This window comes from Schistocerca nitens, chromosome 6, assembly GCF_023898315.1.
Source record: "Schistocerca nitens isolate TAMUIC-IGC-003100 chromosome 6, iqSchNite1.1, whole genome shotgun sequence".
Taxonomy (NCBI): domain Eukaryota; kingdom Metazoa; phylum Arthropoda; class Insecta; order Orthoptera; family Acrididae; genus Schistocerca; species Schistocerca nitens.
Window position 1 is genome coordinate 271,942,610 of NC_064619.1, and position 10,752 is coordinate 271,953,361.

Below are 10,752 nucleotides of genomic sequence, written 5' to 3' on the forward strand. Positions count from 1 at the left end.
ACCAACATTTGAAAGTAATATACTATATAGTTACATTACACTCAGTGAGTACAGGGTTTATTTAATATCAACCTGTTTCTGCATCTCAGTCATCTACAGAAATCGCTATGGAGGGTCGTTGTTTTAACTTTAGACAAGTAAATATCAAGCAAACAGCGCATCGTACGAAAAATACGTTCTAGGTGAGAAGTTAATATTAGTAAAGAAGACATCTGTCTGTGCTGCAACTGACCACCTCCTAATAGCCCGTCCTGCGTGAGTGTGATCAACCTTATATTTTCAAATGGGAACCCCTTTTTTAATGCATACTCTGACTATACGCCAAAAAATAAATAAGTTTCATTCAAACCATTGTTTTCCATTCGTGGTATATGGCGCTGTAATCTGAAAATAACAATTGTGCCTGTTTATGCAGTTAACAACCGACACATGCGATTCAGCATTTCATTACGATGTAAATATAGACCTTTGTGTTCAGATTGTGGATAATACTGATGTTTAAGTGTTGCAAAGGTGATGGTACAGTACAAATAATATGGCTAGACATTAAAATTTCTTCCAAATAAGCTACTTGTTTGGTGACGTGCTTTCCTGTTCCCTATGAGGTTGATTGTGCTGAGTCCCCAACAATCATAAATCTTGATTTCGGTGGCCGCCCTCGATCACTGCCATCAGGGTGACCGATTTCTGCGTGTGTTTCCTTCCAACCACGATATCTCTCGCGCGTATGCCCGTACCAGACTACTGGCGGAACAGAACCACAACCATTGCAATAAGGTAACATGTCTGTGAAGTGATAGTGACAGGCGCACCAGCCACTCTCCGAAAAAGAAACATCCTAATGGTGAGAGAAAAGTGGACTCACCGAAATCAAGCATTCCGATAGGAACAGAAATATGTTACATCGAAGTCTTTGTTCCTCGATCTCGCTAAATGTATTTTCTAACCAGACACTTAAACACTTAACCATATTTTACTATATAATCAAATCTGCAACACTAGAGTAGATTTAGAGTATCACCCGTTATAACACAAACACCGAAAATGAGATTTAGAATCAAATGCGTCGGTTCTTCATTGCAAAAACAGGCATGCTTGATATTTGTAGATTACAGAGCAATCTACCACGAGTTGGAAACAATTGTATGAGTAAAACGCAAGAATACAGATGGATGGTCCCTTTATTAACATTAAACTTTCACCTACAACACATTTGTCGCACGATGCGTCGTTTTCGAGGTATTTGGTAGCTTCGAGTAAAAACAACAAAATGGTTCAAATGGCTCTGAGCACTATGGGACTTAACATCGGAGGTCATCAGTCCCCTAGAACTTAGAACTACTTAAACCTAACGAACCTAAGGACATCACATACATCCATGCCCGAAGCAGGATTCGAACCTGCGACCGTAGCGGTCGCGCGGTTTCAGACTGAAGCGCCTAGAACCGCTCGTCCACATCGGCCGGCTTAAAACAACACCCTGCATATCCTCACCTACACTTACAAATCAGAGCAGGTATCTCATCTTGCAGATATAGCCATAAACTGAAACTACATCTACATCTACATTTATACTCCGCAAGCCACCCAACGGTGTGTGACGGAGGGCACTTAACGTGCCACTGTCATTACCTCCCTTTCCTGTTGCAGTCGCGTATGGTTCGCGGGAAGAACGACTGCCGGAAAGCCTCCTTGCGCGCTCTAATCTCTCTAATTTTACATTCGTGATCTCCTCGGGAGGTATAAGTAGGGGGAAGCAATATATTCGATACCTCATCCAGAAACGCACCGTCTCGAAACCTGGACAGCAAGCTACATCGTGATGCAGAGCGCCTCTCTTGCAGAGTCTCCACTTGAGTTTGCTAAACATCTACGTAACGCTATCACGCTTACCAAATAACCCCGTGACGAAACGCGCCGCTCTTCTTTGGATCTTCTCTATCTCCTCTGTCAACCCGACCTGGTACGGATCCCACACTGAAGAGCAGTACTCAAGGTCGAACGAGTGTTTTGTAAGCCACCTCCTTTCTTGATGGACTACGTTTTCTAAGGACTCTCCCAATGATTCTCAACCTGGTACCCGCCTTACCAACAATTAATTTTATATGATCATTCCACTTCAAATCGTTCCGCACGCATACTCCCAGATATTTTACAGAAGTAACTGCTACCAGTGTTTGTTCCGCTGTCATATAATCTTACAATAAAGGATCCTTCTTTCTATGTATTCGCAATACATTACATTTGACTATGTTAAGGGTCAGTTGCCACTCCCTGCACCAAGAGCCTATCTGCTGCAGATCTTCCTGCATTTCGCTGCAATTTTCTAATGCTGCTGGTGTTGAGCCGGTACGGCATGCTATTTATTTTTTTGTTTTTGTTTTTTGTTTTGTTTTGAAATCATCCGCTTTCTCAGTACTCGCAGCGATGTCAATATCGAGATCGGTTTGGAGTCTGCGGTCGCCGCATATCTTTGGCGAGTTGGCTTACCGCGCGCCGGGAGGCGCCAGAACGAGAAAGAAGTGGGTTGCCGGGAGTTACGCCTGGACTGTGAGTGAGGAGCGACGTCAGTGTCGGAAGGCAAGGCCGCTTGGTCGGTGGGCCCCGCGTTAGCAGTCGCTTGGGGACGAAATGCCGTGTGCCGAAGATCCTACTGTGGAGGGCCAGTGTTGTCCCGATGGCGATCATCCTTTGGTCATTCAAGGGCTGAAAAGTGATCTCTTGGTTCTGTCCTTCGATGCCGACGAAGAATTACGGCAATTTTGGTGTATGAGGTGAACATCAGTATTCTAAAAAGATGCACGTTTGTTGAGCGCGTATCAGACTTGTTAGTGGTGTAAGCTCTGCTTCGTCACTGCAGTGTCCAGTTAGGGTGCAGAATGGGAGGAGAGCGTTGATATCGGCGTTGTCATCTATTTAACTGCTTTAAAGTAAATGACTGTTTTGGATCGAAGGTCAATCCAAGTGAGGGATCGAATCATTGCTTGTCTTACTAAGAAACCTAAGTCGGCCCCCCAGAGTGTTAAACTCTGTTATATACAGATAACGAGTAATTTGACGCTCTGGCAGTGTCCACGAGTGAACTTTGGAAGTACTGTTAAGTGTTTGGAGTAATGGAAACATTGACTGTGAAGCTTTTCAGTCGGACGCTTATGAATCGTTATAATTGCAGTTCACTTCTAATGGTATTTTACGATTCTACTTGTCGAGGCGAAATCGCCGATAGTATTTTCATAATTTAGCTTGGGACGTCATTCTGTAGTTTGGTGTGGCCCTCCGAAGACTTTAAAGCCCCAAATATTTTCTTACTGCCTTTGTTGAGGTGCCTTGTAACAGTTGTTGATTTGTCTCTTGTCTACCCCATCGTACAGCTGTTTGGTGCGGTGTAGTATTGTCAAAGTGTTCAGTATCTAACATTCTGCGTGGTGTCTGTTGTTCTATGTCGTGTCTCCCTACGCTCTGAGCGTGTTTTTTAGGGAACTGACTAGTTTGAACCTGGGACCTGTTGCTGGTAAGGAGACGCCAGACCACACATGACATGTAGAGTTCAGAAGAGTTCAGTGAGACTAGCGATGATATAATCAAATACTTAATGATTTCAGCGTCAGCTCAACTCCACTCCCTGTAAAAGAATCTTAATACTAACTAAATTTAGTGGAAGGGGTTCAAGGCTTTCCTATTTTTAGTTAGCTGGTAAAATAACGTCGAAAAAGCAGTTAAGTTTACCACTGGAAATTTTATTCTACTCACAAAACATTGTTTATAAATTGCACTATTGATAAAAGGAAATGTTTTAATACAGAATGATAAAAACAAACTGCGTTCAACAAAAATGTAAACGAATACTCCCTGAATGGGTTTCCAAGTTCTACAATGGATCGAAGGATGACCTATGCCATAACACATTTATAATCTAGGTTTAAATTAAGTTTCACAAAAGAGAAAACTATCAAAATGGTCTACAGTGACCCTCAATTGTCTTTAATTACTTATCTAACTTATCGTAAATTACAGTGGCTGATGTAGCTTCTCAGTAATTATATAACACAGAAATCATCGCGTTTCAGATTTTAACTTACGTAGCAAATGTGAATACCATGAGATTTAATTGACGATCGACACTAGTATTATGTAAAAAGGGGAAGTAACAGATGAGACTTCTGCAGTTCTGAGTGGAGCCTTATGCGCTCAAAAATGCGGCATCGCGTGCGGTCATTACCTTGTCGGTGTTCGTCGGGGCGGCGGCCGGCGCAGCTCCATACAGCTCGCCGTCTCGGAAGCAACTCTCTCCCAATTTCTCCTTACTACAATTTACTGAAGTTGGTTTTCATCTGACCAATCAGGGTCTCAATGTTAACCTTAAGCTCCGCCTACAAAAATTCTGTCTATCCAATGAGAAACGTTATACTTTTCGTGGTGAGGCAATGTTTTAAAGTTTGCAACGTAACAGAGACGCGAAAAAGTCTCACGCTAAAACTTGCAGCTGGTGTGGCCCTTTTAGTGTTGTCGTAAGATCCATACTGTTCTTCTGGATGGCTCTATCTTTTAACATGGGCGGGGGGGGGGGGGGGTGGTCCTGGTGGTTGTCTGGCAATGTGGGTGTCCGCCCCTTATCGTAGGGCCTTCTAGCTTAACACGGTTCTGCTCTCGGCTTCTCTTCTCGTTTCTTCCCTCTGAACTGCGTCTGTTTCACGGTGGGAAGGTATGACATGCATTTAGGCGTTCTTGTGTTAGTCTGTGGTTTTCCATTTGCTCACTCGTTGATCGTATTACTTTGGTTATTTAATGTCACGATTTATTCGGAGCTATGTGACATATTACTGGATTTGCTTTTCATGTCAGGGGTTTCATGGAAGGTGTTGGATTTGCCTGACACCATACATATCACCACCCTTCGAACTTAATTTTTGCATTGAATTTAGGCAATGATTGAATCGTTGTCTAAGTCAGTCAAAAATTATTCCTTTATCTAAATCTTGTTGCCTACTGTTCAGCCATGTTATTCTGGTTCTGTGCTGGTTTGTATTACTAATTTATATTTTTATATTCTTCCACATTATACTCAAAAATATGTTTATATTGACACACGAAGAATATTTTTATGCTATTATTATTATTATTAATTTTTAATTAATTTCTTTCTTTATTTAAGTGTGAAGTTTGTTTTTTAAGAAGTTTGTTATCGAAAGTGAGGAGTCTTTCATTCGATTTTCTTAGAAGTATTTTTTTTTATAAATATAGTAATTAAGTAAAATCTATTCCTAATTCATTTTCTAAATATCATGTACAAGTAAAATATTTTTTGTTTCTAGACACTCATTTCAACATTGTTACACTAACAAATAAGAATTATTTCAAAGAATAGCTTGGACAAAGAAATATACATACACAAGTTTTGAGATATTATCCTAACAAACGGTACTAATGTTAAGAAAAAGGGAAAACATCCAACAAGATAATTTTTTATTCTTTCTTTTTATCAGGAGAAAATAAGTAAAATATAGTTATTCTTTTATTTTTATGAGGAGAAAATAAGTGGCATATAATTTTAGTGTTTATTATGCCTTACTTTTGTTCTTTATATAATGTCCATTTCAGAACTAATGACTTATTTTTATCGATTGTTTATTTTTTACTTAAGTCCATAGTCAATGACTGCTATTTTGTAGTTTATTATCTGTCTGGTGTGGATAACTTATTTAGTTTTCCACATGTTTCTTTTGCACAATTCCTACATCACATAATTTGATTTCACAGATTCACACAATCCTATGTTTAAGCATGAGGTTGGCAAATGCTTTTGCACGAAGGTAATGGACTTGAGCGAGATGGATGTGGGCAAGTATTTGATGTACAGCTTCGTTCGTCGTTCCTTGTTGGCTTTGCAAGTGTGTGTTGCTGTTGTGGAGGTCCCATAATGGAATGGAGCTGTGAGTGCAGAATCTCGTGGTTTACTGGTTTGTATGCGTGAAAGTCATCGTTATGTGTCGCTGAAAGCGGTCGTTTTTCGTTTAATACTTCGCAGATGACTAGTTTACAATAGGATAGGGATTTTGGAAGGTATATCGTCTATTCTTCACCCATCTTCTTTCTTGGTCTCAATCTTGCAAATCTTTAATTTCTGTTCTTCCTGCTTTTTCTCTGCTTCTTACTTGCTTCTTGGTTCTTCTCTGGGCAGGATATGGAAATATTTATTGATAAGTAGTCGCTTTGCCCGCATTTCGTGGTCGTGCGGTAGCATTCTCGCTTCCCATGCCCGGGTTCCTGGGTTCGATTCCCGGCGGGGTCAGGGATTTTCTCTGCCTCGTGATGGCTGGGTGTTGTGTGCTGTTCTTAGGTTAGTTAGGTTTAAGTAGTTCTAAGTTCTAGGGGACTGATGACCATAGATGTTAAGTCCCATAGTGCTCAGAGCCATTTGCCATTTAACTAGTCGCTTTGAGGTTCTCCTCTTAGTAACAGTTTGATAAATTGTTTGGGCGTGTGATTTTTACTTTGTGGAAGTTTTCTTCAGTTTCGTTCATCAGCGTGCTGTTTAATAGCATTAGTGTGACTTTTACACATATTTTGTTTGCCAGTGGTGGCTTGCCCAAGAGGTCTTCTCGTCGGGCCGGTTTTTGCTCGCTCTGCTGAGTCGGGGCATTCCAATACCCTCTTGGCCCGCCGTGTTCTGCCACTCTGTGGTTCCGTGTTCTGTCCCAGCAGGGTTACGCCACTCTGTGGTTCAGCAGATTTACTGCCCTCTTTGGCTACGAGAGCCCTCTGTTTGTCTCGCTGTCTTTTCCCTTCTTTCGACGCTTCTGCCTTGTAGGAATCGTTTGTTGCTAATTACGTCCTTTTCTTTCTTGATACTTCTCGCGTTGCAACTTTTGGGTCATTGCATCTTGTCTTTGCTGGAGTTTTTTCAATGGTTCTTACAAAATGTTTTACTTATAATCATCTAACATATGTCTAGTACCTACATTGTTTTACGCCTTCTTATAAAGCTTTACAAATTTCGGCGCCTTTTCCATGTTACAATTCTAAGATATTTTGAGTCTTAATTTCTACAAGAATCCTCAAATTCGTTTTTATTTTTGTGTAGTGTTTTGGTGTATAGCATTTTAGTATTTCATGCTGTTAGACTATCTATGCTTTATCCCTTCACCTTAATCTATGGTACTATTGGTGTTATTTTTGTTTTTGTTTTAATTGAAACTACTTTCTTTTTCCTACCTTCCTCTCTCTTCATTCTTCTTTCTCCTGACGATCTTATCTCCAAGATAATCTTGAAATATTGTGCTGATTATTTAGCAGTAATAAAATTAATCTTCAAACTTTTTGATATGGCTCACATGGTGAAGTCCCAAGGTTTTCCCTATTTTTGGGTTCATTAGTTCCACAGCATTATCATGAGCAATTCGGCTAATTATGACAGGTCCTTTGTATGCAGTGTAAAACTTATGAATTTTGTTTTTCTGTTTGCTGGAGAGATGGTGTGTTTTTACAAATACTTTCTGGCCTACTGAGAATGTTCTTTTAATTGCTATTCTATCTCCTCTTTCTTTTCTTTTAATGGCTGCCTTTCTGATGCTGGAGAGTGCTGTTGCTATGACTTGTTCATGCTGTCTACGTGGTGCAAGAGGAAATCTAACATTTTCTCTGGTTATGTTTGGGGGTTCAATATTTTTAAGTACAGTAACTGGAGGTAGTAGTGTAGTGCTATGTGGCATTTCATTTATTACTTCTTGAAAATCTTTAAGGTATATACCCCAAGTGTTGTGTCTTTTGCCTGCATATAATCGGTATAAAATGCCTATGTCCTTCATAGATCGGCCGCTGGATTTGCGCTAGGTTTGTACTTAGATATGTAGATGGATTTTATTTTGTGTTGTTTTAACGTGTTCTGCCATTGCACTGATTTGTATTGTGGGCCATTATCGAAATTATTAGGTACACTCGACCTACTTGTCTGAGAGAATCTTGTCTAAATGCTTTATTTATAGTAAGACCTGTTGCCCGTTTTAATGGTGTCAAGGTAACATATTTAGAAGTAAGTTCCAAAACAACAAATATGAAAATATATCCATTTTTTGTGCGTGGGAGGGGCCCCATCAAATCTGTTGCAGCTATTTGTTTTAATTTGTTTTAATCTTTTAGGGATTATTGGAAACATAGGTGGTTTGGTTTGGAAAGTGACGTGTTTAGCCCTCATACATTTATTTCATTTGACTAACACTGTTCTAATTCGTCTTTCCGTATTAGGAAAATGGCTTGTTTGTTTTATTTTTAAAAAGTATTTCTTTGGTCGAAAGAGGCCGTTACTTAAATTTGTATACCATATGTCCTTATTAATTAGTTCATCTGGGATATAAATTAACCATTCATTCGTTGCAACATTTCGTCTAAAAAATAAAACATTGTTTTTTTACGAGATAGTGCTGTCGAATGTCTGGAAAATCCTTACTTCTCCACTTGTGTTTGATTCCTAGCATTTCGGGATCCTTGTCCTGTTCTTTGCCTATGTTTTTCAATGCTGTCGTAATGTAGTTTTCGAAAGGTACTTGTTTCATATAGTACATTGTATACTGGTCTTCTGCTGCTTCCAAACCTATGTTATCGGATGCAACCTGTGGACATCGTGATAAAGCATCTACTAATACATTCTTTGGTCCTGGTACGTGTGTAATAGTGAAGTCAAATTCTTGTAGTATTGACATCCATCTGGCTAACCTCCCATGAGTTAGTTTGGCGGATAACAGAAATTCTAATGCTTTGTGGTCAGTGTATACTTTTGTTTTTCTTCCGAATAGGAAGTATAGAAAACGTTGGAAGCCCCATACAATGGGCAATGCTTCCAGTTCCGTGACTGAATAGTTTTTCTCGCTTTTTGTGAGTACATGACTGGCAAATGCAATTGCTCTATATGTTCTCAGCCCTGCCTGTTCGTATTCTTGGAATAAAACAACTCCTAAATCTGTTTTCCGCTATCAGTGGCCATACAAAAATTTTGTCTTAGATCAGGATGTGCTAAAATCGGTACTGTTGTTAGTGCGTTTTCACTTTTAAAAATTCTTCATTGGCTTGTTGATCCCATACCCATGGTATGTTTTTTCCAGTCAATGCACATAGGCATGGTGTTGCGAGAGAGTCGATCCAAATAAATTTTTTATAGAATCCGGTGAGACCTAGAAATCCTCTGAGAGTTTTCTTATTATATGGAGTACAGAATTCTTTGATTGCCGTTAGTTTTTCTGGGTTTCTCGGAAATTATGTGTCCTAGAAATTTGACCTCTCGCCTTCCAAATTTGGATTTTGTTATATTTACTGTGATCCCATGCTCTTCCATGATCTGTAAAAACTGATGTAATGTGTCGTTGTGATGTTCCCAAGACGTTTCTGGTATAATCACATCATCAACATAACAAGTAATTTTTTGTAAACTTTCAGGACAGAGCATAGTTTTAAGTCCCCTAATAAACGCTGCTGATGATATGTTTAAACCAAATGGCAATCGTTTAAACTGGTAACATCTACCGAATACGATAAATGCTGTAAATTTTCTTCGTTCTGGGGCCAATTCTATTTGCCAGAAACTACTCCATAAATCAATTGATGAAAATATCTTAGCACTGTGGAAGTTTTGTATCAATTCCTCTAATTTTTCTGGGCGATCTGTCTCAGTGATTATGATTGTGTTGATCTGTCTGGAATCAAGCACTAACCTGATGCTCCCGTCTCGTTTTTGTACAATATGGAGTGGGCTGTTATATGTGGAGGTAGTTGGTTCAATAATATCATCATCTACTTTATTCCTGTAGCTTAATGGGTTTGTACAGGGTGGCACTCTAAATGGTTTGTGCTGTTTTACTTCAAACTTGTACTGAAAGTGTTTAATACTGCCAGTCTTAGGTAAAAATACCTCTGCTTTATCTCGTAAAATACCCTCTAATCCTCTTTTACTCTGTTCCGAAATACCTTGAACTTCTTGCAATTTTTCGTCGATTTCTTTATGGACTTTTAACAGGAGTTGAGGCGATTCCCCCTTTTGTGCTTACCATTCTAATTCTTCATTCTATTTATCTCGCGTCATTCTTAATTGTTTGTTTATAACTGGTATTTCTCCTAATTTTAGCTTTTACTCAAAGAGAAGTGTGACATTCCCGAATGTTACGCTACCTTTCCCCATATCTATTATCGCTCGTCTCTCATTTAAAAAATCTGCACCTATAATCAAATCTAGAGTTAGTTTAGGTATAATCACGAAGTTGGCTTCGATGTTTTGACCTTGACACGAAAGAGTTAACCTTGTTTGTCTCGTAACTTCCGCAGCATTGTTTCTAATAGAACCTCTTACTTTAATCTTACGTGTTTTCAGAACTGGCAATTCCTCATTGCAATTACACTGCATGAATAAATTTTCTGAGATCGCAGTCAGTTCACTTCCACTATCAATTACAATATTGACTAGGATATGCTTTACCATGGCCTTCACAATTGGTTGAATTTGAAAGGGTTAGTTCTGTTCTTCTTCTTCTTGCATCAACGAATCCTCCACTGATTCATACATGAGTCTTTTCAGGAATTTCCCTTGTGAATTCGAACTTTCTGTAGGATAGGCTTCGACTGCTACTTCTCTCTCTTTTATTTCCTCTTCTCTATTTCTTCCTTCATTTGCGCTTTCTTCAACATCCTCTACTTTTCCTCATCCTCGTCTATTTTCTCCTTCTTCGTCGCTAATTCCACATAATCGCATCTAAGTTCTCTAATTATCGC